General features: G+C 40.0%; 1 protein-coding gene across 3 annotated transcripts in view; it reads left to right on the top strand.

Annotated features, from left to right (window-relative positions):
- The first annotated feature begins 1,957 nt into the window (after nt 1-1,957).
- Nucleotides 1,958-27,761, top strand: part of daam2 (dishevelled associated activator of morphogenesis 2) — a 166,739-nt gene continuing 140,935 nt past the window's right edge. Inside the window, exon 1 of one of the 3 annotated variants that reach the window (XM_061968499.2) lies at nt 1,958-2,144. The gene's annotated coding sequence lies outside the window, so the exon portion shown is untranslated. Of the gene's footprint in view, nt 2,145-24,861; nt 25,345-27,761 lie in introns of those variants that run through there. The other 2 variants (XM_061968494.2, XM_061968496.2) reach the window with 2 other exon arrangements.

Below are 27,761 nucleotides of genomic sequence, written 5' to 3'. Positions count from 1 at the left end.
CCCCCTGGGAGGTGAGGGGAGCAGTGGGCAGCAGCAGTGGCCGCGCCCGGGAATCATTTTGGTGATTTAACCCCCAATTCCAACCCTTGATACTGAGTGCCAAGCAGGGAGGCAATGGGTCCCATTTTTATAGTCTTTGGTATGACTCGGCCAGGGTTTGAACTCACAACCTACCGATCTCAGGGCGGACACTCTAACCACTAGGCCACTGAGTAAGTGACAGTATCAGGTAGGGGTGCTCAAAAATATCGAAACAAAACTAAATCGCGATTTTTATTTAATCCAATTCTAAATCGATTTGTAATTTTTTGCTATATTTTTTTTAGAATCAATTTTTGGATAAAAACATGAAATAACTAATATTCATATTATCTTGATTTAAACTGTTACCTTAATACATTTTGTTTTTCCTTTTTTTGTAAGTATTCTATTTCTATGTGTTTGAAATTACTTTGTAAATGTCTATCCTAAATTTTTTAAGGCTGGGAATGGGTTGGAGTTGGGGTTACTCTATTTTCTTTAATCAATTTGATTAACAATGTGTGATTTTTGTAAATAAAATGCTTAAAATACATTTTTTAAAATGTGTTTTTTAAGCCAACACTGCATGTTCGTAGGTCAACAGCCAAGAGGAGCTTGTGACCTGTTTTAAAAAGGTATTATTATAATCTATAGACCATCCATCCATTTTCTACCGCTTGTCCCTTTCGGGGTTGCGGGGGGTGCTGGAGCCTATCTCAGCTGCATTCGGGTACACCCTGAACAAGTCGCCACCTCATCGCAGGGCCAACACAGATGAAGTGAAGTGAATTATATTTATATAGCGCTTTTTTCTAGTGACTCAAAGCACGTTTACATAGTGAAACCCAATATCTAAGTTACATTTAAACCAGTGTGGGTGGCACTGGGAGCAGGTGGGTAAAGTGTCTTGCCCAAGGACACAACGGCAGTGATTAGGATGGCAGAAGCGGGGATCAAACCTGGAACCCTCAAGTTGCTGGCACGGTCACTCTACCAATTGAGCTATACCGCCCCAGTATTTACCAGTTGTCTGTCAGATAAACAGACAACATTCACACACCAGGGCCAATTTAGTGTTGCCAATCAACCTATCCCCAGGTGCATGTCTTTGGAGGTGGGAGGACGCCGGAGTACCCGGAGGGAACCCACGCAGTCACGGGGAGAACATGCAAACTCCACACAGAAAGATCCCGAGCGCAGGATCGAACCCAGGACCTTCGTATTGTGAGGCAGACGCACTAACCCATGTTTCACCGTGCTGCCCTTATAGACCAGTGGTTCTCAAACTTTCTTGCCAAGTACCACATCAGAAAGAACTTGGCTCTCCAACTACCACTATAATGACTAACATTAAAATACAACAGCCTAATGGGCCCAAGTATTCATTAAAAACAAGGCAGGTGTTTTAACAATGCTATTTAATATTTTGGCCACTGTAACATTACATACAGTTTGAACAGTAACACTGTGTTTGAATATTAGATAACACATCACTTTAATCAAGTGATTCTTTGGCGTGCCACTAAATGGAGCCTGCATACCACCAGTGGTGCACCTACCAGAGTGTATCAAATCATATTTTACAAGAATCGTCCGTCTTGGATCAAGAATCGGTTCTGAATCAAATCGTCACCCCAAAAATCGAAATCGAATCAAATTGTGAGGAGCCCAAAGATTCCAACCTCTAATGTCCAGGGTATTTAACTGCCTCTCACCTGCTCCAACACACCCATGACCCAAATGAGGACTAGGGGTGCAGAACATGGAGGGTAGAAATGTTATCTGTTTTTGTGAAACATTTTTGGTTGTTGAATACGCCATCACATCAATTCTATAAACATGTTTCTATATCAAATGAAAATGAAGAAAATGACTCCTATCCAAGCAGTGATTGTCAACACACAAGCATCTCCACAGTGCGGTGGCTTTAAGAATGGAGGCGTGGTGCGCATGTGCGGACGGACCTGACAGTCCCTCGCCGTCCACTAGCAGTCAGCTGAATGAGCAGCTCAGTCCACGCAGAACATCCACGCCGCTCTCCCGCAGCACGTTTGTCCTCTGACAACAAACAAGGGATTATTATCATCACACACTACGGGGTTTCTCAGTAAAGTGCCGAGACGGTAAGCAACCATTTTGACAATATGAACGTGGCGCTCACACCCCCATGGCTTTGCTCCCATCAGTTGGGAGGCAGCTATATCGGCGTGCAGGTGGTACACCTTCGTGGGCATTTACTACGTGGGAATGCGTCATTTCGTTACACTTTTAGCATTTAGTAACCAGAAGTACGCCATTGTGTTTCCAAACGACTGCTGTCTTTGATGTGAAAGGACGTTAGCATCGTTTGTTCTTTATCGCTTGTATATTTACCTATGTTGCCTTGTTTCAACACTTGTTTTCTCAGTCGCCATGCCACCAAAGCTTTCTCATTTCTGTAATAAAATGCTTTTAGAATACATATTATGACGCCAACATTATACTCGGCAGGTTCCCTCGTGTACCCATAGAGGGCGCTGTATCCCCTCTTTAACGGCACACAAATCCACGTAAGAAAATACAATATTCATAAGTGAAAGTAGAGTCAAATGTTAAAAAAATGACTTCCAGCATATTTTCAGGTAGCTTTTTTAATACATTAAATTCACTGTACAATGCTTGTACAGTTTAAAGAGACTGGTGCTTGACTAGGTTTATTGTTTAGGTAGATGTGGCTAAAAACACAACCTACATGTATCCATCCATCCATCCATCCATCCATCCATTTTCTACCGCTTGTCCCTTTCGGGGTCGCTGGAGCCTATCTCAGCTGCATGCGGGTGGAAGGCGGTGTACACCATGGACACGTTGCCACCTCATCGCAGGGCCAACACAGATGGACAGACGACATTCACACTCACATTCACACACTAGGGCCAATTTAGTGTTGCCAATCAACCTATCCCCAGGTGCATGTCTTTGGAGGTGGGAGGAAGCCGGAGTACCCGGAGGGAATCCATGCAGTCACGGGGAGAACATGCAAACTCCACACAGAAAATTCCCAAGCCCAGGATCGAACCCAGGACCTTTGTATTGTGAGGCAGACTCACTAACCCCTGTTCCAACGTGCTGCCCCTACATGTGTTATACTTAAAACTGATCTAAGTATAAAAAACTGAACACATATTATTGAAGCCTATTACAAGCTATGTATCCATTTAGACCGATAATGCTCAGTTTTGATTGACAGTCAAGAGACAGACTTGTAACTCAACAATGCTTGTTATTGTGGCTGCAGTTTGCAATGTTTTGTATTGATTTAAAGTGAGTGTTATTTTGAAATTGTAATTTGCAATCTGTCTTGGATGACATGTCTGACTTCCGTCCAGTGACAGTGCGAATGGTTGCTTTGCCAAGTGTTTTACTGGCAACCAGTCCAGGTTGGAGTCCGTCATTTGTCTGAAAGTCAGCGGAGATAGGCTTGAGTTCCCTGTGACTCTAAAAAGGATAAGCAGTAGAAAACTTGATGGATGATTGGAAATTTATGCTACAGCTGCCATATACTGGATCTCGTTAGATTGTGCAGGCGTACATAATGCAATATAAAACCGTATCTCTGTCTTAATCCGTCACAGAATGAATCTAGATGGTGCTGGAAGAGAGGTCTCTGAGTCGCTTAGTTTCTGCTTTATATGGTTCCAAAAATAACATGATAGCAATGGTAGATGTATTCCTACTTGGTAGCCACCATAGGGCTCAAATCTCAAATTGTAAGTCAGAGGATGGGAAGGCATCAAGAGCTATTTAATCCGACTGAACATCTGGCATTGATGCGGCATTATGTCCTCTTGCTCAGCTGACCAGGCTTTACAAGCAGAGCACCATGCCAAGCACACAGTTGTCCCCTTCTCCTCCTCCTCATCCTTACACACACAGCTTTGCACTTAGCATCTGCCACATTCCACCTACTGGATCAAGACTGTGCTTCTTGTGATTATCGTGTATGCGCCGGATGATCTTCAAAGGTTAACAATAGGTAATGTTTCGGCTGTTAAACATTCTAACACACTAATTATTTGAGAGTAGGTGATCTGACAATGCAATGCTACTGTTTTTACACTGTTCTTTATAGGCATCAATAGGCAACTCACTGAAGCCCGCAGGCTTATGTTAATGGACATCAATGATGGAAGGATTTATTGAAAAGCCATCCGTTTGCATGTCCCTGACTACACCTACATTCCACACTCCAAGCATTTGACGCTTTAAACCTGTACAATTCTATTTATGAAACCGGGAGGTTATCCTCCAGTTTAAATGGAGCATCTGTTGTATCAGTTTGGTGCATTTTTCAGTCCAATGTTTTGATTAGAGAATGCAATCCTCTTCCAGCTACCTGCGCGTTTCCGAAGGGAGGGAGGAAAGAAAAATAGGTCTGATCCAAGAGTAACAATGCTACTTGGCTGATGTGGGCTGATTCTGGCTGTACCCTTGCTGACTGAAGAGGATACATTAGAGATGTTGGTTCTGTGCACATTTCTGGGGGGAGAATAATGACTTGGAAGTCTTGCTCAGCTCAAAGAGGTGGCATATGTTAGCAGGATTGAAAAAGGGTTCTTTTAAGAGGGAAGGTGGGTGCAGGGTCAGTGTTCTCCCACATTTCTATTAAGTGGTCATATTCAGTTTAGTGTGACACCATATGATTTGGAATGTAATCATGCCCAAATGAGTTTTGCACTTCACCTTGAAGTGTGCAGGTCGGATCGCAACAGCATGGAACAGTGTAATCCACCAACAAATTCACCAGGAACAAATAAGAAAAAGAGCGATAAAAAAGAGTGTTCAAGAAATGTGTTTTCGTGCTCAATTCCATTCCTGACGTGAAGATGTACAATTGACCAATACCGATTGCAGTATGTCTTGTGCCTTCCTTTTGTTACCGTAAAGGGAATTGAGCCATCAATGTGATACTTGGAAAACAGTGTTTTCACCAAGCGGCCAACATCAGTTTCGTTCATCACGTACATCGTTAACATGTTTGTGATTCCTCCTGCATGAGGAATGTAGGCTGCAGGAGTGTGACATCATACCATATAACATGTCAAAGAAATAAACATGCGACACTGTCCGTAAACAAGCCACACAATTTCTAAACATGTCGTTTCTTGTTTTCTTAGGGTTCCACACTCAGGGAAATGATGTTTCAAGAGTATCATGACACACTTCTTTACTGGTAACCCACAAAAGGGAGCTACAAATTTGGTATAATGTGGTATAGATGTTGATCTATTATGTTTTTGCAATGGAAAAACTGAAAAATGCGTAACGACTTGAACGATACAGTATTTATTGGTTAATGGAAATAAGGCTGTTGATGCAGCATTGGTTATTTCAATCACCTTTACATCTTTTAGAAAATGTAAACACAAAAAGCGTCAGCAACACAAACTATGTACAGGGCTTGTTTTCATCCATCCATCCATCCATTTTCTACCGCTTATTCCCTTTCAATGAAGGCCAAATTAAAGCTTTGCATTTTTGACCACCGAAAAGGGCCTCTAGGTGAAAGTGCAGTTTAGAGAGGGCTTGAACTAAGCCTAGCAAAATATGCTGAAAATATGTGCGCACACTAATTTTGTTGCAGTGTGTTGTTACCAAGAACAAATCCTTGATTACAGTATGTGCTGGTTACATCTGAGGCAATGAAGATTGTGACGATTTAGGTAAATTCACATATAGGCCTAGTGTGTGCTACATACAGATTGTACAGATTCTATCATCATATAAATCATCAGCTTAGTACTAGGCACAGTATATGCATATGATATCTTGCTAATAATTTTTTCAGCCTGCTCTTCCTGTCTGTGGTGGCGAGGCAGGCGGCTTGCATGCTTACTGCAGAGTTTCTGGCACAGGGGCGAAGAAAAAAGTCTGGGAGTAATTAGTTGTTTGTGCGTAATCCTATTCCAGACACCGCATGTTGTGTCTGTTAAGTGATCCCCCTCACTGTCCCCTAAAGCCCTCTTCTCCTAGTCCTTAGTCAGAGGTGGTGGATATGACCTTCTGTCCAACCCTAACCCGCCCCAATGGCCTGATTTAAGCTTTATGAGTACAGTACATGGAAAAAAAGGGGAAACTGGTTTGTCCACAGCTTTATTTTTGTAGCACAAGACAACCCTAGACCTGGCTCCATGTAGCATGTAAGTGCACTTCTTTCTGTATTCTCGGCATCCAGCTGTCAAACTGTAAGCGCCACTCTGCAGACCACACTGCACAGATGTTTGCAAGAAAAAAAAAGAAGTAAGATTTATAAATGTCAGAGGCCTACGTTATTATATTTTAAGGGGTTTAACATGATAATCAGTAAAAATCAGTCAGTAAAGAAAACAGGAATATGTTATGTTACAGGTAGTTCATTGATTATGCTTTAATCTACAAGCAAAGGGAAATGTATCGCTGTAAATTTGGGTGAAAACTGTCTTACTATCAGCCTCTTTCAAGCTAACTAGAGTTATTGAGGACACTGGAATAAATACAGAATACAGCCTGCCTTAATGTATCTGAGATCATTTAAAAATGAACTGAACTTTATTTTCTTAATTTTCTATGCAAAATATTGAACGAAAGGCATCTGTGTGCAGGGCTTGTTTATGGGTGGCTAGAACAGTTTCTGGTCTGATTCCTCTAGACAGTAGAGTGACTGTTGTCTGCTGGGACATACCTGAGTTATAGAGGAAGTGCTGCATGGCAGGAATTTTCGATACGGCGACGGCTCTGGGCATCAGCTGAGCTCGTTACTTAACCAGCTGTGAAGTTAAATGATCCTAACATATGCCATATGTCCCGGTCTTTTCTGAAATAGGGAAATGTCCTTTTACATTGTAATCTATAACAAAACATAGCAATAAATCCTTTCCAACATTTATTTTACTCTTCTTTCGTGCCCCTCAATCTGCCCTCATCAAATCAAATCAAATCAACTTTATTTATAAAGTAGATTTAGTTCTTCTCATTACCACTGGGTGCCCTCCTTTTATTCCAGATGTACAGAAAGGAGAGTTCCAGGCCATGTGGTCAATTCAAATCCTCATTAATCAAAGCTATTTTTATCATAAACTAAACACATTGAGTTCTGGTCTTTGTCATTTATGGTCATTTATTGTAAGCTACACATTTTCACATTACAGTCAGTGCCGTGTTCTTGGAAACAGTAGTTTACCGCCTATACTCTGATTAGACTTGCATGTTTCCACCTCTGGTATAAATTAGAGGCAATTTAGGTCTTGGTTTCACCATGATTTCTCCTCACCCTACAGCATAGGCAGCAGAAGAAGTAGCATTTTAGATTAAGTTTGCAAGGATTCACAGTCTCTAGACCTAAACACTTTGGGAACAGGTGCACACTTAATATTCTCCTCTATGTCTTCGATAGTTATTTGCCCTTTCACCAGAGATAATTGAGTTTGGAAATAACTTAAAATCAATGGTTTTGGTATGAAATAAATTTGCTGGGCACCCACAATGTAAGTATTCTGCTGGCAGGAAAACCACAGGACACTATTTGTGCCTGATGTCTTTTTGTTCAATTCTCATCTATTGGGCTAGACAACAAAAATACATCGAAATTCAATATCAAACTTCATAAAAGAAATATAATAAATAAGGAGATGTGACAAGCATCATTGAAAAAAAGTCCTCAGTCACCTGTGCTTCCTACTTGAAGTGACCGCACCCTCCCAGGTCCAACCTCAGTTCAGTCTGCTTACAGTGGAGCCAATGGGTGGTCCTCTATTCCGCCCATAAAACCCAATAAAAAACACATCCAAAAAGCGGCAAAATACTAAATGTTTGTGACTTGAATATTAACCAACTATTAGTGATATTGTTATTATAAGCGCTTGCTGACGCAGACACACTATTTATAGCGGCTCTGTGATCACACGCTTACGTGCCAATGTTGACATGATCGACTGACGATGTGTTTCCTCACTTCCTTGCTCCCTGGAAGTTTATTGTAGATCATAAATTAGGCCTCTAAAGTAGATGGCTGAGGACATACTCCAACAAATTGGTACACTTTGACAGCCAATTAGGAGCCGGAAACGGCGAGAACAACACAAAAAGACGCTTGGTCCCGCCCCCCGTTTCTTCGTGAGAATTATGAGACATTCTTCATCTAAATGGTAATAAATCAACATCCCAATAGGTGGCATCTTAATGACAGCAGACATTGCACATTTTTATTATGTTTGTTGGCTCTCATGAAGTCAGCAGTAAGTACTAATCAGTGACGAAGAAAAAATAAAAATAAAATGTTGTGATGTGTTTTTTAAATTCATGCAGAGCGTATGCTTAAAATGGTCAAAATACGTAAATATTACATGTTATTATAAATGTGCTCTTTGCTACATTACATGTATATTTACTGCTTTATAGGCAGACTTGAGCCGCTCCCATAGGCTTCATTGTAAGTGGACTTTTGATTGCATTTTTTTATTATTTAGAATGCATAAAAAGTAAAAAATAACATCCATTGTCATCTCTCTCATTAGGATTGTGAACGATAGGCAAAATGCCAAAAAAAAGTGCATTTCCCACATTAAACCCCCACTATTTTTGTTGCATTTGTTGTTGACGTCCCATGTCTCCATGGAGTCACAGGCAATTAGATTCCATCAATAGGCTGCAGGGGGAAGGTTGAGAATAGGACATCCCAACCGTCTGCCACTGCCCCTCATACTGAGCTAATATTACCCTGAGTTACAGAGAAAACACCACATTGGTTTTGTCAGTAAAGGGAAGGGGACAGACTGGGTGAAGGACGGGTAATGAGGAGGTGTTCTATTCGGGACCTGCGTGTGTTACTTCGCTGAGCACAAAGCAGTTCTTTCACTTGGGATCTGGAGCACATGTGGAACCATTTAACAAACCTCCATAGCGTCAACCCAACAGTCTTCTCTTGCCAACAGGTTCCCCTTCAACTCCGCATCTAAAATTCGCTTTGCCACTGAACTGAGCTTATCAAGATGGACCTGGCCTTGTGCTTCTCAATACTCAAAACCAACAATCCTATATTATCTTGAGGTCAACTAAAACCAACAGCATTTTAAGATGTCATGCTCCTAAACATTTTAGTGTGAGGCTCGTGTCTATATTTAGAAGTTAATTTGCCCAAAGTTGTGTTAGAAGTCAGAAAGTTACAATCCGTTCTCCCACTTTGAGGTGGACCTGCCTAAATAATAAAGCCAAATTATCTGTTTACATTTGGGAAGTTACAACTAAGCTACTGTTAATTTTAGAACTGTGCCATTCAGCATTAATTTCATTTGGCAGTTGGGATAGCAAGTGACCTATAAACTTACAGTCTACATTTAGTGTGTTTACTCTCTGTCAAATTATAGGAACCTTATTTTATCACTAACACTGCGTGCCTGTGTGACATCATTTTGAAGGACTGGCCTCTAAAGTGCACAGCTGGGTAGAGATAACAGGGCAGCTGCAATGTTTATTTCTTGTCTTTCTGCATTCCTGCTTCTTATTTATAATATCCAGCTTTCAGGGGTTTCTTCTATATAAGGAAGTTGGAAGACTTTTGGTGACCCACTGGAAAGGAAGCATGCATATCACATTTTTTCTCAAGAAGTAAGTAGAATAATATAGAAGAACATCAGTCGAAGTGGAGAGTGGAGACAAAAGGATAAGCTCTGGCCTGAGATACATACCCTTCATAAATGAAACTCAATAAAAGACTGCTTGTAAAAAGAAACAAACTTATGACTTATAACTGAATGGAATGCTTACGCGGGGTATTCCGACTATTTTGGACTGGTAGTAGTCGATCCACAGCGATCGTTCTGCCAGACAATACCTCAATGCCAACGAGGAGAAATTACACCTCAACAACTGTCGTTGGCTTTGGACAGTAGGATTGCTCGTTTGCATCAAAACAGTTGTTTTTCTCACTACGATAGGGCGAAGCCATCCTTGCCCGGGCACACCCTCCTGTTTTTTTGGAGTATAAACATGTGGGGTTTTGGCACCAGCCGCTAGACTACATTTAACCAATCTAAGTCTATGAACACGAACTGATGAAGTCTACTCGGATTAGCGACGGAAGACAAACAAAACAGTCCAGTTGCAATCGATTGAATGCCCTGAGATGACAATGACCTGGATGACTGGGAACATTCATAGACGAACAAACTTTTCTTATTATTTGTGGGTATTATGGATGTGAACTGTAAAACAGCATACGTTTATAAACATAACAGTGTTAGCTTAGTAAGTTTCTACGGGCCTCCTCACAAGCAACATTGCTGAGCATGAACCCTCTTGGCCTCTGTTATTGTTAAGTACCACATCTTCCTCATTCCTACCCTTCCCTCCCTTTCCTTTCCTTCTCCTTAGTCTCTTTTGCTGCCCTGTGTGAATCTGTTTATGTGTTAGATTGTGGGAAACTTTCCTGACATTCGTGAGAGTCCCCCGCTCTCTGGACCGTCTTTTCCCTTGAGGCCCATCTGGCTCGCAGAGACTGAGCCCCATCACTGCTGAGGGGCCCTTCTCCCAGCAACCCCTAGTGGTAGCAGAGGTGGCTGAGTTCGCGTTTTCGAGGCCTACACCTTTCAATTCTCCTCAAAAATTCAGTTTAACTTTTCAGAAGGAGGAGATTCCACAGGCTTTTCAGCAACGCGATAAAAGGTCCTAGCACGGTCAAAAACACACTCCCCTCCAATTAATAATTTCAAATGGGTACTATGATGGAGACATAAGTGTTGATGTGGCGCACATTTAGAGATTGTGCCAGACTGTTGTGGGTGTGTTTTAGCTATAGCTGCAGAGTAAGTCTCGGCTCCCAACCTGGCTAGTGAAAAGTTAAGGTCAAAGAGGTTTGCAGTTTTGTTAATGAGACTTGTATTTCCTGTTGCGTATATGACATTTGGCTGCTAGAATTGCCTCATTAAACTAACATGGGTTGCTGTATGTAGATATTGAATTCTATTCCTCCAGTCAGTGCCTTTTTTGTCATTTGTATAGACTTGCCTCCCTTTTTACATGTTCTCAAGGGATTTTTGTAAAAACTGACTTTTGTATCAGCTCAGTTCTTTTGATTGACTAAATAAATACCTAAGTGGTTATTTGGATAAATAAGGATGGGGGAGGGGGTTTCTCCCACCCCCAACCTCAGTTTTAACCAGGTGCCATTGTTTTATTTGCTGTTAAATATGTGTTTTGTTATCCAAACCTATAAAACTTCTGTAACATTTAAAGGTGTCATATTATGATTTTTTTTCTATATTTAAAACACTTTCTTGTGGTCTTAATAACATGTAATGGTGGTGCTTTTTGCTACATTTTGCATAGATTTTGTTTCACAGACCAACTTCAAGTCGCTTTCTGACTGTCTCTTCATAATGCGCTGTTTTGTGGGCCGTCTTATTTACGTGCCAGTATTCTCCTCCAGGCCAAGCTCCCTTAGACTGTGTCTTCTCCCCATCAGTCATTTTGTAGTATTCATATCGCGTCTACTGACAAATATAAATTAGAACTATATGCTTTTTTTTTTACATGCATGTGCACGTACAAGCCAGTTTGCCCCACAACAATAGGATAGAGAAAAATAAGGAACTTATTGACTACAACGGATTAAAAATGTCGGACTTGGGCAAAGCTCTTCTGGTAAACCTCTACCATGTATGGAGATATCCGCTGACTTAACTAAGGCACAGTACGTCACGAAAGTCTCAAATTCCAAACAACTTATTTGGAGAATGTTTTGAAGAGGACAATGTCATCATACTTGAATCTAAACATAGCATCCTTATCTTCTCATGGATTTTCTTTTAAATCATGCAATGACTTGATGGTGCCGTTCAAAGCTTTTAAGTAGAATAAAAATCAGTGGCAGACATTTACAAAGTCTTCTACTGGCAGTCTCCCAAAATTCAATGCGTCATTTAAGTTAACTGGCATGTCATTGTTTGAGGAATGAAATGGATGAGTGAATGCAGGTGGAGATCCAAAAATGATGACAAACGGGTCTGTTTTTTGGCTATCGAGTAACGAAGCAGATGACCATGGATCCAAAGGCTGGACTATAGCCATAGATCTTTTCTCACTGGTATTTTTTTTCCAAGGAGTCCTATTTGCCAAGTGAAGGACCGCGTGGTTGGAAACAGCTAAAGCATTCAGAGGCTCTATGAATAGGAGCCTGTCTCTGGAGAGCCTTGCTAAAATGGGGGTATGTGGCTTTTATTCCTTTGGAGAGGCAGATTGATCTCATACATGTTTACTTCATATGGACAGTTGAAAGGAAAGGTGTTCAGGGCAATATGCCCTAAAAATAAAATCTCAGATTTTTTCACCAAAAATTCGATCTACGATTCTCCCAATTTTTTTCCCTCACACTTTTTAAAGAAACCATTGAATACAAATGACAGAGATGATTCAAAACAAGTTTTTAATTTTTAATTTTATCAGAAACCAGTAGATTGAAATGACACTGCATACATTGCATCTTACTCTTAGCAAAATTCTAATTTAATGTTGTTCTTTTTAGACCAGATATAGATTGTACTTTTTATGGAATCATTTTCAGAGAACTAAATTAATCTGGTTAACTTCTGTATTGATACTTCTGTTAACGAAAATGTGGCATTGCACATTGCATGCAAATAAATAATAGTCTCCAACATTGAGATCAATAAAGGGCAAACTTAAAACTTATATTTTGAATAAAATACCTATGTAAAAAAATACTATACATTGTATGTGAATAAATAATCAAGTAAAACATTGATTCACAAATCTTGGCGGTGTGCAGAGCGATCGGTTTAGTGATCGCTCTGTGCATTGTGCTTCTTTGACATCATATATGATCCCACCATAGCATGCTGCTTTTTAGCCCTTTGTTTGTTATGGTCTTGTTTGCCCGTAACGAGTTGTATTTCCCACACTCGGCTGAAGGCTTCGGTTTCAGATTCTGTAATAATTTAGTTGTGCTGCTGTCTTTTTTAAAATAAACTTTGCCGGTGCAGTAATTTGTTGCACACTTGTTGCTGCAAAACCAAAGTACTGACAACACTTTTCTTTGGAACAAACGTCTCGATCTCTTTAGCATTAGGATAAGCTATGTGTCGCTAAGGAAGTAAAGGGAAGGCACAAGCTATGGAAGTTCCTGAGGGGCAAAAAGCATTTTTTTTATTTCTTTAAAACTTCTGCAACAAAAAACTTGAACATCGATAAAATCGATATATCGCCCAGGCCTAGTAGAGCATAAACGACCCACTTTCCAGTTTTACCATTTGTTGGTGCGCGCCATCATTTTAAAACACTGTAAGGCATTGACTTAAATTCTTCTTATCATGCATTCATCCACAATAAAGCCTCTAACTGTTGCTTTTTTCACTTTGTGTCTCTGGGTCACGTAGATCACCTTCTGTTTTTTATTTAACGACAAGTAAACGGTTGGAATATACAAACCCTGTTTCCATATGAGTTGGGAAATTGTGTTAGATGTAAATATAAACGGAATACAATTATTTGCAAATTATTTTCAACCCATATTCAGTTGATTATGCTACAAAGACAACATATTTGATGTTCAAACTGATAAACATTTTTTTTTTTGCAAATAATCATTAACTTTAGAATTTGATGCCAGCAACACGTGACAAAGAAGTTGGGAACGGTGGCAATAAATACTGATAAAGTTGAGGAATGCTCATCAAACACTTATTTGGAACATCCCACAGGTGTGCAGGCTAATTGGGAACAGGTGGGTGCCATGATTGGGTATAAAAACAGCTTCCCAAAAAATGCTCAGTCTTTCACAAGAAAGGATGGGGCGAGGTACACCCCTTTGTCCACAACTGCGTGAGCAAATAGTCAAACAGTTTGAGAACAACGTTTCTCAAAGTGCAATTGCAAGAAATTTAGGGATTTCAACATCTACGGTCCATAATATCATCAAAAGGTTCAGAGAATCTGGAGAAATCACTCCACGTAGCGGCATGGCCGGAAACCAACATTGAATGACCGTGACCTTCGATCCCTCAGACGGCACTGTATCAAAAACCGACATCAATCTCTAAAGGATATCACCACATGGGCTCAGGAACACTTCAGAAAACCACTGTCACTAAATACAGTTGGTCGCTACATCTGTAAGTGCAAGTTAAAGCTGTACTATGCAAAGCGAAAGCCATTTGTCAACAACATCCAGAAACGCAGCCGGCTTCTCTGGGCCCGAGATCGTCTAAAATGGACTAATGCAAAGTGGAAAAGTGTTCTGTGGTCTGACGAGTCCACATTTCAAATTGTTTTTGGAAATATTCGACATCGTGTCATCCGGACCAAAGGGGAAGCAAACCATCCAGACTGTTATCGACTCAAAGTTCAAAAGCCAGCATCTGTGATGGTATGGGGGTGCATTAGTGCCCAAGGCATGGGTAACTTACACATCTGTGAAGGCACCATTAATGCTGAAAGGTACATACAGGTTTTGGAACAACATATGCTGCCATCTAAGCGCCGTCTTTTTCATGGACACCCCTGCTTATTTCAGCAAGACAATGCCAAGCCACATTCAGCACGTGTCAGCACATGTTACAACAGCGTGGCTTCGTAAAAAAAGAGTGCGGGTACTTTCCTGGTTCGCCTGCAGTCCAGACCTGTCTCCCATCGAAAATGTGTGGCGCATAATGAAGCGTAAAATACGACAGCGGAGACCCCGGACTGTTGAACGACTGAAGCTCTACATAAAACAAGAATGGGAAAGAATTCCACTTTCAAAGCTTCAACAATTAGTTTCCTCAGTTCCCAATCGTTTATTGAGTGTTGTTTAAAGAAAAGGTGATGAACATGCCTTTTCCCAACTCATTTGGCACAAGTTACAGCCATGAAATTCTAAGTTAATTATTATTTGCAAAAAAAAAATAAAGTTTATGAGTTTGAACATCAAATATATTTTCTTTGTAGTGCATTCAATTGAATATGGGTTGAAAAGGATTTGCAAATCATTGTATTCCGTTTATATTTACATCTAACACAATTTCCCAACTCATATGGAAACAGGGTTTGTAAATTCCAAATCCTGTTGCCATTTACCATACAAGCTTTTGCAGAAAAGGCAGGGAGAAAGGAAGCCTGTTAAAACAGTTGTCATCCTTCTCTGATGTATATACACACCATCCCTCTCTCTCATGTTAGATTTCACATGTGGACATCAGATGACCTTTGGCACTGTTTCCATAGTTACTTAGAATTGACCACTACCTCCTTTTCTCCTCTGCAGCATGCAGAAGCCAATTAGATTTATTTCAGTCTTATAAACCAGGAAATGATCTCTTATCAGCATTCAGGAAGTGTGGGGGTAAACAAACAGCAGTAGCAAATGAAGGGACTGACTCAACAGAAATGAATCAACCATGTCTTGGCAACCAGAAAGACCAGATAGTTTGAGTTTATAAGGGCTATAAGCATTGAGTTTATAAGGAAAATGAGATGTCAACGAGCACCAGTAGGTTTTAACCCTATCTTACTAAAACAACTATCACTAACCCCGAGAGGGACACACAGTTAAAAATGGATGGACAACTATCACTGACAGCAGTCTGAGTTTTGTTTACTCCCAGGGATAGTAGCATGTTGCTGGTAATGTGGTGTGGTTCAGATGAGTCTGTTCAATCTAGAAAGTTCTTATGTGTAGCTAAAGCTTCAATCTCGGCATGTTGAAAAGTCTAATATGCCAACAATGGAATGATAGGTAGATAACAAACCCCTGGACCCCAGCTTTTTGTGACAAACCATCTGACTCACTCATAATAGGCATCAAAGCTACAAGAGGTAGATTTTTCATGCATTATTTGAACCCAAACTGTTACCTCAAGCACTGAGGCATCCAAAAATTGACTTTTGTTTAATGCCTGCCCCTACACCATACCTTCACATTGTCTGGCAGCTGCAGGGATTAACTGTGCCATGATGCATGAGCGGATCGAAATATATTTGGATTGTTGGAGAGGGCCGAAACGGATGAGTGTCAGCGCAGTGGCAGGGACGGATTGGGGAATGGATCTGTGCCCTTGGCCACATCTATTTGATTTAATGCAAGCTGTGGGGGTGGATCAGAGGTATTAGACAGGCTACACCCTTGTTACAGAACATGATAATACACCCATGTAAACCCACTACACTAACTAATGTCAGATGGAGCAATCTATCATATTATCACTTTAAATCACATATTGGAAAAAATATTTTCTTTTAAACTACTATGCAAAAAATTGAACTGTATCAATGTCTGCATTTAGAACAATGGCCTTAAATCCTATTATCCATCCATCCATCCATTTTGTACCGCTTATTCCCTTTGGGGTCGCGGGGGGCGCTGGAGCCTATCTCAGCTACAATCGGGCGGAAGGCGGGGTACACCCTGGACAAGTCGCCATTTCATCGCAGGGCCAACACAGATAGACAGACAACATTCACACTCACATCCACACACTAGGGCCAATTTAGTGTTGCCAATCAACTTATCCCCAGGTGCATGTCCTATTAGTCAATGAGAATTAAACAAGCTTTTTCTGTTGATTTGGAGTGACCACATCCTGTTAAGAATATTAAAAGGCAGGCGTGTTGCCTTAACACAGGTGAGCTTTTTTTTATACAGTATACATACACGGTATATATAATAACGTACTAGTGATGTGTGCTGACCTTTACAGGTGAGACATAGATGCCTTTTGGAGTTTTTATTCTTTTTTTTAACTTGAAGAGGCCTTATTATGCAAAACCAACTTTTCTTACCTATTGGTACTTAAGTTGTGTATTTTGGATCTGCATAAGTCCCGGAAATTTGAAATCAATCCGTGGAGGCATAGTGGATATATTTATAAAACCATCGTGCCTTCCTTCATACTTTCGTCAATCGAGCCGTTCGGAATTTGTACAAACGGTAACAATTTTCACACCGTTGACGTCACTGGACTATTCATATATGGGATAAATTTACCCAAATAGCTTTGCGTGGATCAGCCATTGCAGTCCGACGCTGTAGTCAATCAGCTAATTTTTTCCCCACTATCTTCTTGTTGTGAGGTATACGGGCTTGCACATGCACATGCATCCTCTGCTGTTGTAATTTGTAATAGAAAGTAACGTATAGTTTGAGCTTAATCTGTCAGTAGAGTCGCTATGGAAGCGCTAAAAAGTACAACAACGATGGCGAGGAGAAGATGCTGTCGAAGTAGAGTCATGTAAATAAGACTGCCCACAAAACAGCACATCTTAAAGATACGGTCAGAAAGCGTCTTGAAAATGGTTCCTAAAACATAATCTATTCAACATTTTAACCAAAGAACAACCATTACATCTTACGTAGACCACAAGGAAGTGTTTAAAACAGTGATGTCCAAACTATGACCCGCGGACAAAGTGCGGCCTGCACAAGAAATCACAAGTTTAACACAAAAAATATCCTAGAGGCGTGTTTTTGCCTAAATGAGGACCCATGTGAGTTCACTCAGAGTGACATGGCCGCCCTGTGGTGGGAGAAGATAGAATCGTCGGTCAGTGACCACAAAATTAATTTGAAAGTGATGTCAGCACAGCATCAATATATATTACCCAATCCAAACAACCTTTCCTACTCATGGTAAAAAATAATTATAAACAACAAAGTCAATACACGGTCGCACCTAAAACACCTATTCCTCATTATAAAACATGTATATATAAAAAAAAAATACACATATAAGTCCATTACAGTGCATGATGGGTGATATGCAAAACACACCCTGCACACTTTCGCATGTTCGGCACATTTCAGCTACTTGATATTTCTGATTGATCACAAATCTTTAAGGAGGTCATCAGGGAAAGAAACAAGCTAGTTGGTGAACTTTCACAGACTCTTAATATTCAATGCTTTATCAGTTATACTTAATATTGCATTGTTGTCAGGGGTTGAGGTGGGCAGGCTTGTGGGTGCGGGGTTTGGTGGTAGCAGGGGTGTATATTGTAGCCCTGAAGAGTTAGGGCTGCAAGGGATTCTGGGTATTTGTTCTGTTTTGTTTATGTTGTGTTACGGTGAGAATGTTCTCTCGAAATGTGTTTGTCATTCTTGTTTGGTGTGGGTTCATAGTGTGGCGCATATTTGTAACAGTGTTAAAGTTGTTTATACGGCCACCCTCAGTGTGACCTGTATGGTTGTTGATTAAGTATGTCTTGCAGTTGCTTACGTGTGTCTGCAGAAGCCGCATACAACATGTGACTTGGCCGGCACACTGTTTGTTTGGTGACAAAGCGGACGTGACAACAGGTTGTAGAGGACGCTAAAGGCAGTGCCATCACGGCACGCCCTTAATATTGTTGTCCGGGTGAAAATTGGGAGAAATTCGGGAGAATGGTTGCCCCGGGAGATTTTTGGGAGGGGCACTGAAATTTGTGAGTCTCCTGGAAAAATCGGGAGGGTTGGCAAGTATGTGGACACCCCTGATTTAAAATGTAGAAATTAAAGGAGCCATATGTAATTATTTCATGTCACGTCATCATTAAATGACCCTGATTTGTCAAAATGCATTAATAAATCATGTTTTTTTCGAATACCTCTATAACTGATAGCAGTATTTTAGCCGGGAAATGCTCATTTCAAAATTAGATTTACAGCCTCGAAATCTTGTTATTGTTTTCAATTTGATGCACCGCCCGTTTGACCAATTAGAAAGTCTGTGATTGTGTCACATCCAGGTTGCCAGTAACGCACCGCCATCTTTGTCTAACTACTGCCAGTGGTAAAGTTACTAAACATGTCAGACCTTAGTAAATCTTAAAGGCGTCGTTACGATTCTAAATTTATTCATGACAAAGCCAGGAACAAAACAAGGATTTGTATCAGGGATGCCTTTGAAAGATGGAGACGATTGAAGGCGGAGAAGATTTTTTCATCTGATGCCAAACTTGCTAATTTCCTCCTTGATATGTAAGTAAGGCATTTACGTTTACTTATTACTTGTAATCAATGGAAATGAACATTTCGTATGTAAACTATATTGTCCAATACAGTCTATGATCTTGTCTAACAAAGCTAGTATGTTCGTGCCACGAATGCTTAGTGTGATTATGCTTAGCTCCTAGTGTAATGTTTAGCATGCTAGCCCGGTCAATGTCACATCGACATATAGGCTAACGGGGGGAAATATATGCCCGTTAGCCTGTATGTCGATGTGTATTCGACCTGACAGGGAAAAATTTATTTTCGACAAATAAATATTTTCGACAAATAAAACCTATGTGGATATGGGTATTGTCAGTGCCTGTTTCGTTCTCAATATGCTGATACGCTGAGGAAATGGGTTCCAACATTAGCTTGGTTGTCGTGACAATGTGAAACTTATGGAGACAGCCAAATCACATGATCAAATAATTCCTCATTCTTGTTTGCAGATTGTGGACTATATGTACCAAGTTATGTGGCAATCTGAAACGTTTGAAAGAGTAGCCTATAGGCATAACTTGGTAAAAAATCTCTCCTCTTTAGTTTTGGGTGTACATTAATTAGGCTGCTAAGCATGCTCTACTTATGTTCACCAGTATAACCATTGCTAGCGTTGGTTGTAGTTTGTTTTAGTCTTTGTTTTCTGGTAGTACTGACAATAACCATATGATTGTCATTTGTTGTGTACGCAAGCATGATGTACTTCTTCCTGAAAATAGCCTAATTTCTGTGTAAAATGTGTAGGGCTGCAACAACTAATCGATTAAATTGATTAAAATCGATTATAAAAATAGTTGGCGATTAATTTAGTCATCGATTTTTTGGATCTATGCTATGCGCATGCGCAGAGGCAATTATTATTATTATTATTTTATTTTTTATTTTTTGTATAAACATTTATTTATAAACTGCAACATGTACAAACAGCAGAGAAACAATAATCAACATACGTATGGTGCCAATATGCTGTTTTGTCTTCTTCAATAAAATACTGGAAAGGATAGAAATGTAATGTGTCTATTTTATCCGATAATTAATCGATTAATCGAAGTAATAATCGACCGATTAATCGATTATCAAATGAATCGTTAGTTGCAGCCCTAAAAATGTGTTGGTTAGAGATTTTTGTTATTGACAAAACGCTTGTCTATTCAGCTATTCTGGTCCCAACACCTCAACCCCCAGTAAGAGGCAGTGGAAGGTTGAAGTTCCTTGGAGTAGCCCAGTCGATCGAGCTGGATTCGGCTGCGTATCTGGCAACCTCAGTCAGGGAGAGGGGGAGGGGACTGCAGAATTTTGACCGTGATTGCAGTACCATTTCTGGCCACAGTTTTACATATGGCTCCTTTTAATCATAATTTGACCCCTTTAAATTAATATACACTAATAACTGTTAATACAGGTTTCACATTTAAATAACAAACAAGAAGAGAGTAATTAATTTTAATTAAAACATTAGGATAATAATCTTACAATATGATAAATGGGACCAAAAAGTAGTCTTTCTCTTACAAACACACACAAGTAAGGAGGTGAAGCGGCAACACAGACAGAAGCCTCATGATCGGGTTGTGTGCAAATTTTGTGATTTTTACTTAATGAAATATTAAAAAGTGATTTTAATCATACAAAAAATACATTTACAAAACAGTTTAATCAACCGATATCAACATTTATTTTATTGTTTTATCATACATAAATGAATAAAATTAAGAATATTATGTTTCTTTCTCTGCATGGACACTTGCAGGAACATCTCCAGTCTGGCTTAGTTTGCCTGTTCTAACGTTGTATCCAGTGAAACTAGAGCACTAGGCCAAAGCTTAGTAAGCTATTTTGCATCTCCTGAGAAAAGTTCAGGTTGCTGGTGGATCCTTTATCCCTGTAGTTGAGTTAGACCTCCTTCCCCCTGCTTTTATTCCGGAATTAACGATCAATGCTCATGGCTATATAAATGGCTGCTGGTGTGTGCATGAGTGTGTAAAATAGTTTAAAGCATAGTAGCGAGGTTTCTGCTTCATAACGGCTTCTGTCATCACAATCATGCCAACTCTCACTTCAGCCCTATTGTCTCAGAAGGGAAAAGTGTCAGACATATTGTTCTGGAGAGGAAGCTAAGATGCCAAAGAAAAAAAAAAAGTGTATTGGGGTGTGTTTGACCCACATTTTTGTTCCACAATGCAGTGGGACAACAATTAGAGGCCCAACCTGAACATTTAATTATGATGAATAATGATCGTAACTGAAACAATGTGTGTTGATTGTATGCAGCCTGAGCTGATTACCACAGTTTTGTGGTATAGTGGTCATTGTTTGAAAATCATGTTCTCCTTTTTGAGGAAAATAATGTTAATCTGTATTGTTTAGGATGTTGAGTTATTGTATGGCTATGATAAAAAGTGTTTAGTTAGTTAGATAAATGTACTTGTGTAATTTATGCTTGTATATTTGTCTAAGTTTTTGCTGTAAAACCTATGATTTGATATAAGCAGTAGCCAAACAACCGTCGTTTTTTTTTGTTTCATTTAACTTTGGTACAAACTACTTATTCAATGTATTTAAATGAGCTTAATGCTCCGATGTGATCATTCAATAGATGCTTCCTTTAACTTTCCAGACTTTTAGAATTTGGCAACAGGCAAATAGTGGATTTATGTTATGTCATTCATGTTTTGTTAAAAACTTCTGCCTGCTGCCAGTATGCAACTTTAGTGAAGTGTTTTTTGATTGGAACAATAAATCTCTCAGATAGAAAACCTGTAAAAATGAAACCTTAAAAAACTGCATGTATAGGATTAATTGATTAGTTGGGGCATAGTGGTATTTGATAATATTTTTTTAAAACATAAGGCTTTGTGAACTAGTTCATATCATGCCTATTTAATTGATTACAGCTTGCATTGCTGCTTATTTCCATGTAGCTTTTGCAGCTTTAAAGGACCATTATGTATAGTACCATTGTGCCATGAAAAAGAAGCCAGATAGATTTCAGGGGCACGTGGCTCTGAGTGTGTATCTGACACCCCGAGAAACAGCATTGAACTCAGCTGGTCTTAATCAACACTATGTATTTCTGTACAGTAGGACCCCTCACTCTTCTCTAGTGCTACCCCAACAATAGCCTTGCCTAGTCTGTATATGTACAATAGCCTTGCCTAGCCTGTATATGTATTAATGCAGGGGTTCCTACACTTTTTCTGCAGGCGAGCTACTTTTCAATTGACCAAGTCGAGGGGATCTACCTCATTCATATATATCATTTATATTTATTTACTTATGAAAGAGACGTTTTTGTTAACAAGTTAAAGGTGTTTAATGATAATACAAGCATGTTTAACACATATAGATTCCTTTCTTTCATGATCGACTGACACACCCTTCGCGATCGACTGGTAGCTCGCGAGCGACGTAATGAGCACCCCTGTATTAATGTATACAAACAGTCGTGGTCAAACTTGTGAAGGACATAATGTCATAGCTGTCTTGAGTTTCCAATAGTTTCTGCAACTCATATTTTTTTGTGATAGAGTGATTTGAGCACTTACTCCAAAAAACATTCATGAAGTTTGGTTCTTTTATGAATTTATTATGGGTCTACTGAAAATGTGACCAAATCTGCTAGGTCAAAAGTATACATAAAGCAACATACATGATCAATTTTGGTGAAGTAGAAAAGTTACAATCAAAACAAATTAGCTTCAAATCATGGCCTTTTAACTTCATGTGAGTGATTATGATTGACGACACCTGACTTCTCTGAGCCCATTTAAATAGGGCTCATCTGATGCAGTCATTATACTCGGTTACAAACGCGACAATGGGAAAGTCAAAGGAACTCAGCACTGAAAAAACAAATCATTGACTTGAACAAGTCAGGAAAGTCACTTGGAGCCATTTCAAAGCAGCTTAAAGTCCCAAGAGCAACTGTGCAGACAATTGTTTGTAAGTATAAAGTGCATGGCACAGTTTTGTCACTGCCACGATCAGGAAGAAAACGCAAGCTATCACCTGCTGCTCAGAGAATACCTGTCAGATTGATCAAGAGTAAACCAAGAACTACCAAAAAGCAGGTCTGCAATGAATTGGAAGCTGCTGGAACACAGGTGTCAGTGTCCGCAGTCAAGCGTGTTTTGCATCGCCACTGAGAGGCTACCATGCAAGAAGGAAGCCCTTGCTCCAGAAGCAACACCTTAAAGCTCGTCTAAAGTTTGCTGCTGATCACATGGACAAAAATAAGACCTTCTGGAGGAAAGATCTGTAGTCAGATGAAACAAAAATTGAGCTGTTTGGCCACAATACCCAGCAATATGTTTGGAGTAGAAAAGGCCTTTAATCCCAGGAACACCAAGCCTACCGTCAAGCATGGTGGTGGTAGTATTATGCTCTGGGCCTGTTTTTCTGCCAATGGAACTGGTGCTTTACAGAAAGTAAATAGGACAATGAAAAGGGAGGATTACCTCCAAATTCTTCAGGACAACCTAAAATCATCAGCCTGGAGGTTGGGTCTTGGGCGCAGTTGAGTGTTCCAACAGGACAATGACCCCAAACACACGTCAAAATGTGGTAAAGGAATGGCTAAATCAGGCTAGAATTAAGGTTTTAGAATGACCTTCCCAAAGTCCTGACTTAAACCCCATTGAGAACATATGGTCAATGCTGAAGAAACAAGTCCATGTTAGAAAACCAACAAATTTAGCTGAACTGCACCAATTTTGTCAAGAGGAGTGGTCAAAAATTCAACCAGAAGCTTGCCAGAAGCTCATGGATGGCTACCAAAAGCGCCTTATTGCTGTAAAACTTGCCAAGGGACATGTAACCAAATATTAACAGTGCTGTATGTATACTTTTGACCCAGCAGATTTGGTCACATTTTCAGTAGACCCATAATAAATTCATTAAAAACCAAACTTCATGAATGTTTTTTGTGACCAACAAGTATGTGCTCCAATCACTCTATCACAAAAAAGCAAGAGTTGTGGAAATTATTGGAAAGTCAAGACAGCCATGACATATGTTCTTTACAAGTGTATGTAAACTTTTGACCAAGACTGTAAATGTGAATGTGTAGATCAATGTATATATGTGTATATATATGTATTTATGTGTGTATATCTATCTATCTATATCTATATCTATATCTATATATATATATATATATATATATATATATATAGAGAGAGAGAGAGAGATGTTTATATATAGAGAGAGCGATGTATAAGTACTGTATATATGTGTGTGTATATATATTAGGGATGTAACAGTATCAGATCTCACGGTACAATATCATCATGGTATTAAGGCCATGGTACGATATTATTGTGGTATATGCTCAACAACAAAAAAGGCTTAAAAATGAAGTGACAGGAATGTTTAGGATAAACACACTTATGTAATTGAACACAAACATAAGCTAAAATGTTCTAATCATATTTATTACTACAAACATACATTTTTAAAGAGGAACTGCTGGGTTTTTTGGGGGAATTTTGCCTATCGTTCACAATCGTTATGAGAGACAAGAACACACTTGTCTTTTTTTATTATGATTTTAAAGATGATAAACGCTTGGAAGATGTGGTTAACGGGAGTCACCGTTGTAGCCTTCAAAGCCCTCTAAGACAACTATAAAACCCTCCAACGTTTTGTATACACACTGCAAGTCTATATATATAATGTAGTAACAGACACGTTCATAACAATATGTAATATCTTCAATATTTAGACTTAAAGACTTAGACTTCCTTTTTATTCCATCCATCCATTTTCTACCGCTTATTCCCTTTGGGGTCGCGGGGGGCGCTGGAGCCTATCTCAGCTACAATCGGGCGGAAGGCGGGGTACACCCTGGACAAGTCGCCACCTCATTCAAATTTGAACCTTACAGTACAGATAAGAACAACATTTTGTCGCATTAGCTCGTGGTAGTGCAGGATAAAAGAGCAATAATGTGCAGGTATAAATAAATAGATTACTGTACAGATAAATATATTGCACTTTTGCATATGCATCCACATTTATGGATATATGTTATATTGTCTTTATATTCCAGCGAGTTAATCCATTTTTGGGGGGAATTGAGGGGATTATTATGATGCGTTCAAGCGTCTTATGGCCTGAGGGAAGAAGCTGTTACAGAACCTGGAGGTTCTGCTACGGAGGCTGCGGAACCTCTTTCTAGAGTCCAGTATTTACAGTATTTTGATCAGTTAAATACATTTCGGGACTGACTTATTTCGCGCATTGATTTCTGTTTCCATAGCAGCACACGTCTTGCTTCCTGCAACATTGTGTGGCCTACTTCCGGAAAAACGTCCTCGGGCAGCTTGACCGAACAGACAACTGTCCATCGAGTGAGTCACACTTTATATTGACCATGATAGATGGTGCACCTCATGCGTTTTTTACGCGTTTCGTGCTGACATAGAAGCTATTTTATCTCTTGCCATAGTTAGCTAATACCAAAGTACGCCGATGTGTTACTACGCTAGAAAGAAAGTTCCTCAGTGTTCGCTCTTACAATAACAACGTTTGGTTATCATACAGGTTACGGAACATAAATTAATTATTGGTGACGGTTTTTGAATGTATTTTTAAAGTTATTTAGCGGTAAAATTGATTGTTTCCATTAGCTGCATTGCAAGCTACCTAAAACAATTCGATTTTTACATGTTAAAATGCAAAAAAAAACAAAAAAAAACTTTTGTCTTCTTTTCTCTCATAATAATTGTGAACAATAGGCACAATTTCCATTTAAGTGCAAATAATTGTGCAGGGACTATTACTGTTTCAAGCAAATATTTAAATAAAATGTGGCTTTAAAGTGACAATGTAATTATCCAGCGTAAAACAATAATGTTCACCTTAGTGTCTTTCAATTTTTACTTTCTGAGAAGCAGAGTCCACCACAGTGGACATGTTTATATCAGTCTATAAAATGCTGTTTCTCCAAAAGGTTAACTGACAATATTACTTTTAGTAATGTAAATACCTCAAAAACTGATATTTGGCTTTACTGGCTTCAAATACGGGATGACAGTTTATGAGGTGTCGACTTGTCCAGGGTGTACGCTGCCTTCCGCCCAAGTGCAGTTCGATAGGCTCCAGCCCGCACGCGACATCGAGACAACCAAGTGGTGGAAAAATAAATGGGTGGATTGAGGATTTACCAAGTAGTTTTTCTTTCCTGTCCAGCTTCTCAGGCAAATCATATAGTTGATGTAGATGCCCATGTCGGCTGTTCAGATTTACTTTACAAAAGAGAAGTGTAGGATACTTCTCTTGTTGCCTTATTTGTATTTGACTTTATTAAATGTATTTATATTATCATTTAGTGCAGCCGGGCCGGAGCAGGAGGGGATAGAAAGAGAAAAAAAAAGAAGACAGAGGGGGAAATTGTGGGGACAAGAGGGGGATTAGACAGAGAGACAAAAACAACAACAGCAAACAACAACAACAACAACAATAGAGCAACATCAGCAAATATGACATGTACAAATATGATGGTAAAAGTAATAGCAAATAAGCAGTTAGCGAAAAATAAAAAATAATACAGAAATAACAATGAGCATTATTACACTACAAATGGATCAATACAAATACCAATAGAAATAGCGCTATTGATAATGAACAATACCAATAATTTACCTTTATTATCAACAATACAGTTGTTTAAATGCAACAATACATATACGTAATGATAACTTGAGATACGAAAGAATGCAGAAAAATGGAGGGGGAGAAAGAGAAGCAACCTACATTAACCTTGTAGATTGTTATAGTCACAATAGGTTAAGCTTTGTCAGTGTGCCATGTGTTACACCCAGTTTACCCTAGGGCAACAACGTTAATATATGTTTGATGAAACGTGATTATGTGCATGAGTGTAAGTATGCATATGTACTTGTATATGTACAGAATGTGTATATGTGTTTGTACAATGAATGTATATGTACAGAATGTGTATATGTGTTTGTACAATGAATGTATATGTACAGAATGTGTATATGTGTTTGTACAGTGAATGTATATGTACAGTATGTGTATGTGTATGTTTGTATATTGAATGTGCGTGTGGATGTACGAACATTAGGTAGGTAAATATGTACTGTATTTGTGTATGTATGTGGGAGCGTAGGTACCTATGTACGTATGTGAGCATATGTGAATTTGCATGTACAATACAATCGACTCCCAGAGTGCGTGGGAGCCAGAGCACGGCCCCATCACCCCCGAGAGCCCAACCCACAAACAGGAGGCGTGGTGCCCAGGGAACCAGGGACCACCGCCCCCACGCAGCCAAGCCGGCCAGCGACAGGAACCCCAGAGCCCGACCCACCGTACCGCCCACAAGGGCCAGCAGCAGGCCGCAGACAGACGCACCCGGCAGAGGACAGGGCACGAGAAAAGCAGGGGACAGCCAGACCCCAAGCCAGCGAGAGACCACACCCCACACGGGCAGAAAGGCGAGACGCCCCGCCCGAGGGACCCAGAGACTCCCCGCAACCGGACGGGAAGACCGCCCCCGCCCCACCGGCAACCGGGCCCCCACGAGCCCACCCCCCACCCCCGGAGAGCGCGGCGAGGCCAGCCCCCGGCCACCCCACCCAAACCGGCCGCCGCAGGACCACCCAGGCACAGGGCCACGGGAACCACCCACCCCACCCGCAGGGACCCCAACGATGGAGATGGAACAACCAGCAACCGCCCCGCCGAGCCCCCCCCCTGAGGGAGGGGAAAATTAAAAAATAATATTAATAAAATATATTAA

This window comes from Nerophis lumbriciformis, linkage group LG08 (genome assembly GCF_033978685.3).
Source record: "Nerophis lumbriciformis linkage group LG08, RoL_Nlum_v2.1, whole genome shotgun sequence".
Taxonomy (NCBI): domain Eukaryota; kingdom Metazoa; phylum Chordata; class Actinopteri; order Syngnathiformes; family Syngnathidae; genus Nerophis; species Nerophis lumbriciformis.
Note: the sequence above shows the minus strand (reverse complement) of the source record. Positions and strands in the feature narration are given on the sequence as shown.